This window comes from Pomacea canaliculata, linkage group LG11, assembly GCF_003073045.1.
Source record: "Pomacea canaliculata isolate SZHN2017 linkage group LG11, ASM307304v1, whole genome shotgun sequence".
Classification (NCBI taxonomy): domain Eukaryota; kingdom Metazoa; phylum Mollusca; class Gastropoda; order Architaenioglossa; family Ampullariidae; genus Pomacea; species Pomacea canaliculata.
This window is the reverse complement of record NC_037600.1, coordinates 6,331,835-6,337,854: the sequence shown is the minus strand read 5'-3', so window position 1 is coordinate 6,337,854 and position 6,020 is coordinate 6,331,835.

Here is a 6,020-nt window from a genome sequence, read left to right as displayed (position 1 = left end):
GAGTTTAGTGTGTACTGTAATACTATTATATTTAATTTTTACTCACCTTCAATATACTTTACAGTTTTTTTGTTTTTTTGCAATAATATTCAACTCGTACTCATATCACATGCCACATAAAAAAGCAATTCATTTTGAGGAAATGCAAATTTATGCAAAATATGACAAGTATACTTCTAGTGCTCAGCATTGCTTAAACTGAAATAAAATCATAAGGTCTTTTAGAGCTTGATTATGTCTTGTCCAGTTTGCTTTTGTTTTACCTTCTTTTCCGTCGTGTCTTCCTTCCGATTGGTTTATAATTTATTTGTTCGAGGGTTATTTTCTCCAGTTGACTTCCTTAATTTTTAAGTCTTTCCCGCTATTACATAGATAAATATTACACTGGAAAAATAAAGGAAATTGTTCTGTATTAATAAATGTAAGACAAAGTTATCAAACTTATCGACTGGACGTCCCAAGGAAATTTTTAGAGCGAAATAGCAACGACGACGAAAATGACGATAGTCGTGCAAGTGATTGTACCTGAGGATAATTTTAAAAATTACATAGCTAACAGTCGATTTATAAAGTTTTCAAAACTACTGGAGTAGCCTTTCTTATCAAAGGTATGAGAACAAGGTTTTATATATTTGACACGCGTTTACCTGTTTTAGTGAGAATTAATTTGGCAACTGTTCCCACAGCTGGTCACATTCTAGAAATTAAAGTAATAAGGTACTTGACCGTAACAACATAAAAACAAAATGATAAACGAGAATGCTGGTAGTTCACTGTAGTCGGTGCCCGCAGATTTCAATAATACAAAAACTGATTCTAGTGAAAATAAGGCAAAGAGGCAGTTGGTTGTTCCAGAACTCCTACAGATAGATATAAAGACAGAGACAAACAGTTACTCGGAGAAAGACACCAAGAACAAGAGAAGACTACAAAGAAGATAACACTCGGTAACAGGATAACAAATGTTACTAGGCACAATCCCTTTGCGGCAAGAAGAACGCATGACGACAGTCACATTTATCAGGATCAAGTGTCGGTAATTTTTCAGAAATTCGCTGTTGAGTGTCGGATAAAATGCCACGATTAGTACTTGTGATACAAGAGGACATTAAAAAAACACACAGATACCTTCGCATCAGAGTTTTTTAAAAATTAATAATCTAACCTAAAGACAATCTAAAAAGCTACAAGTACAAACCTGTTCAAGTTAGTACATCTAAACCAGGTAATCGTGTTTGTTAGATTTTTTTTGCTGTGACCCAATTTATATCTGTCTACATATTTTACATAGCGGCCTGGTGGCGCAACGGTTAGCGCCTGTCACCAATACAGTGAAGGTTGGCTGCCCTGAGTTCATTTCTCGTCTCGGGCATGCTGTTCTTTCTCTGCACGTGGCATCTGTTTACAGGGCTGGCAGCCCTCAGCCAAGGACGGTCCCAAGCCCGGCTGAAAAAGGAGGAGGGTTGGGCGTGGGGCCAGCACCCCCACCCCGTAAAACAAATCCTTGCTACCAAAACATCGACAACAGTAACATCACTGTGTACAGGCATGTGGGCAAAAATAAAACAGGTAATATTGTCTTGAAATGTATGTTTTAAAACATGTTACGAAAGCCTCTACACATCCTATACATGTCACTAAGGCACAAGTAAAGATAGATAATGCAGTATATAGTTGGAAGAGTGAATTAGTATACTTAGTAAATATCAGATATATGTAGAATATAAAAAAACAGGAGACTCTGAAAAGGTAATACATCGAAAATATTTAGTGGATTGAATATTCAATGTAATAGTGTGTAAAACAATGTGTAACCTATCAGTTTGTTGACTCCATGTTTGTACTACTTATAACAGCTGTGGCAGAGTGCATGTGGGAAGACAGACAACCAACATGCCGGGTGGAGAAAGGTTACCTGTTCAATAACAAAGTATCCTCCCATGTTTCGATCTGGATTCTAGAAGCGACAAAAGATCCGGCACACAGTTACTCCTGCTGGTACACGGGGTCTAATAGTAAATTATTAGACACTTGCTCTCTGTATGCTTCTGATACAGGTATGAAGCTAACCCGTAGTTATTTGCTTCGTCCTATTTTATACATTTACACAGATTCTTCTTCACATATCATCATAATAAGTCTGTTTTTAATGTTAGAGTTCACATTACTTACTATGATTTTAATTTGTGAAAGGAAATGAAGCAGGCCATTCTTTGGAAATTGGATTAACACTGGCACTGCTGCTTTTAGCTGCACTTCTAACTGCGGGAATCATCATGTTTGTGAGACATAAAAGGTAACCAGAAAATAGTTTTTTTTTCCAATTGATGAACCACTGATCGTATCGACCGTAGTCCTAGAGCGAGGTTCAAGAGAAGGATTATGTTTAAATGGATTAGGGGAATGAGATAGCTAAGGTGTAATAGGTGATTTTTTTAAAGTTATAGACTAAAAAAAATGAGTCCAACTGACATTATCAAGCATATTCTATTAGACATAGCTAAACACAGTTGGCGCACATGTGTATAGCAAAGTAATAACATTAGTAAACAAGGATAGGATTTATATAAGAATTTTTTCTTGTTTTGGTTCTTTATTTTCTTTAAAAAATTAGTCATAGAAACCGAAAATTAAGAAAAAGAGTGCGTGTTTTGCGTCCGTGTGTGTGTGTGTGTGTGCGCGTGTGCGCGTGTGAAATCCCGAAGTAAACAAAAATATAAATAATGTATAATTATCTCCTGTGTCTCTACCTGTCAGAAACAAATCAATCCTGTGTTTTATGGCTAAACCGAATACAGAACAAGGCGGTGAAGCAGTTCAGGAGATGCTTGAACACGTGAGTCATTGATTACTTTCATTTAAAACAGTGAACTCTACAAATCCAGCGTCTGCATTTTTATGTGTTTGTAAGTGTATATGCATGTAGCGTGCATTTTAATCTGTATAAACATATTTATAGAGCCTGCTTTTTGCTTTTTGCATAGAACAGTTCTATGCACTCTTTTTTAACTTTAGAAAAAGAACACTTTTTGTCAACATAAATGCTTTTTGTAAGAAACCAGGAATAACAGAAGACATTTGATGTCAGTCGAACTACAAATTTACATGTCACTTCACGATATCTGTTCTGTATGTATTGATGTGTTGTCTTCATTCTGAATAACTATCTACCATCTGACTAGAAAATACAGAACGTATTTGTGACGACTTCAGTATAAAGATATAAAAAAAGATTGGAATGTTAAATTAATACTGAAATTATGTCCGGAAATAAAGCTTTTGATTTCGAAATCTCTTGTTGTGAATGATTAAGTTTCACTGTCGTATTTGCTCTGTTTTTGCATGAGTAATTTTTTTAAAGAGTTATGATTTTTAACATTTCCATGTTTTTCATTATTCAATCATTCAAAGTATCTTAAGTATATAAGAAAGCATACTTTTTGTAATATTTGAGTGCATATAAAACGTACAAAAATTCGGCATTATTAAGTAAATAAGTGATAAATTATGAAATGACATTGACCTATTGTACTTTGTCCTAGGAAGCCGGAGAGCGGACAAATAACAAAGACAAAGTGACAGAACAGTTTAAACAACATCTTTCAGAAAAAGTGAAAAAAATGTACCCGGAATATCTCAAATCTTTCTATTTCGTGCCTCCAGTCTATTTTAACAAAGGCCGATACCAAAAACACTGACTGGAGGGTCACGATGTGTACGTCCCTGACCCTCCTGACCCGAGTGACGTCAGACATGACCAGGCCATGCAGCGCGTGCTCCACTGTTTACGGCGGATGGAGGAACAGGATCAGGAACAGATGTTTGTCTTAACTCAGTTCAAGTATGAGGACTACTTGAACAGACCCATTCATCGATACAAAAGAAACAATTTGCCGATGCCTTCAGCTCATCGTGCATCGATATCAAGGTGTGCTGGTCTTGGTCGTCAAGGACGTGGAGCCACAAGGTGGTGAACAAGATGAAGTGATCTCTGAACAACTTAAAGAATGCTTAAAACGGCTGACATTGGCAAATCGTATGGTAAAACATCTGATACAAGATCTGCCAAATATTCCAAAGACTCAGCAAGCAGTGATACTACCAAATTGCAATAACGAGCTATTATTACAAGTCTTTGGCACACATAGAAACCTTAAAAAGGCAGGAATTTTACCTCACGTACTAATTAATTTTTTTTGCTAAATTTATTCTGAACGGCATTCAATTTTCAAAACAAAGCTTTATGAGCAATCTGGAAGTTTAAGCTTGGTAGATTTTGTTTCCAAGGTGTAGTTTTCTATGTAGGGATTTTAATAATATATTATCTTTATTCTACGCAGTAACTAAACGTAAGAAACATGTATATCAAAATCTAAATTATAAAATGCTTCTAGTAAACAACCCAACGTATTTTGAATATTGGTGACTTATTCCTTGATATGAAACCAATGGCTGTGTCATAACAGATCAAAGGTAGACAAGTCTTCATATAAATTATCAAATACATATAACAAACTTACTTTTCTAGGAACTTCACCAATGTCTGAAGCTGAAAGATTCGGATGACCATAATGTGCTGTGTCTGTGTGCCGAGCACCTATCAACAGTAGAGAAACCTTTGGACGAAGTTCAGCGTGAAGGAAACCGGTGGAACGAACTGATGGGCGCCGCTCATAATGACGAGGTTATGACATATGATATCTATCTGACTATGATAGCCAGGTAAGATGCCATTTCTTATTCAATTGGCAAAAAGGGCTAACAACCTTTAATAGATAAGTGGGTGGGATACAAAGGTTAGTATTAGCTTATAATTCACATGTGTACATATTAGTGCAACACACACACACACACACACACACACACACACACACACGCACACACATATTTCCTCATTTCTAAACAGGTAGCTACATGCAATACCTTTTTTCTACAACACATTTTATTTGTAGAACCCATTTCCTTTATCTATTGATCTGTCTATCGACAATCATTTACCGAAGTTTAAAAAAAAAAATAAGAACTCGATACTTATTTCAGGTTTTTCGGGCCGGCAACTGAATCCATCCTTCAAGCTACGGATGGCTATAAGCATCTGGTACTTCCAAAAACTTTGGCAGAGGCCATATCTTTAACAGGGGACCTGTACAGACGCCAGGTGTTATACCCAGACATGATTGAACTGTTACAAGAACCTAAAGTGTTTCTTGCTGGACCACGAAGTACTGGAAAAACAACAATGCTCACAATAACTGGTACGAAATGGTTGAGAAGCGGAAAAAATGTTTTTATTGTTAAAGACTCGTCTTCGAAGGGCTGTCCATTTCTTTTACATATCTATGAGTCACTAGAGAAGGAACTTGCGAAACAATCAAAGTCTGGTAAAAGCCATGGTCACATAATTCAGGTTGATTGTGACTTTAGCTCAGAAGAAGACATAGACAACTGCATCGAAAAAATAACTAGCGAAACAAAAGACAATAAACACCCCTGTGTCTTAATTGAAGCGCATCCTGAAGGGTAAGAAATAGCTTCATTATATCAATTTTGTGGTTACTAATAATAAACATAATTTATGTTCTAAATATTTCAGCCCTCTAAATCCAGTTCTTATCATGCAGCAATACAACCCATCATGATTATTATACTTTTATTTTAACCGAAAACGACACTGTTGTGTTCGTTGTATGCAAATTCTTCCTGTACTCATTAAGCTAAGAAAACTAATTAAGACATTAATGTAAAAGATATTAAAAGCGGTCACTAGCAGACATTGCACATAAACATGCATAATAAATACAAAGCACTTATTTGTTTATAACAGCATCAGCTACAAATATTCATACGATATACATACATAATGTTATTTTTGAAATCATATTTATTCACAAAGAAGAAAATAATAGCTAAAGTAAGCAATATCTTAAAGCTAAATGCATTTAATTTGTTGTTGCAGAAAAAACGAAAAAGAACTTTTTAAAAAACTTTATAAAAAAGATCAAGATATGTGCTTATGGATC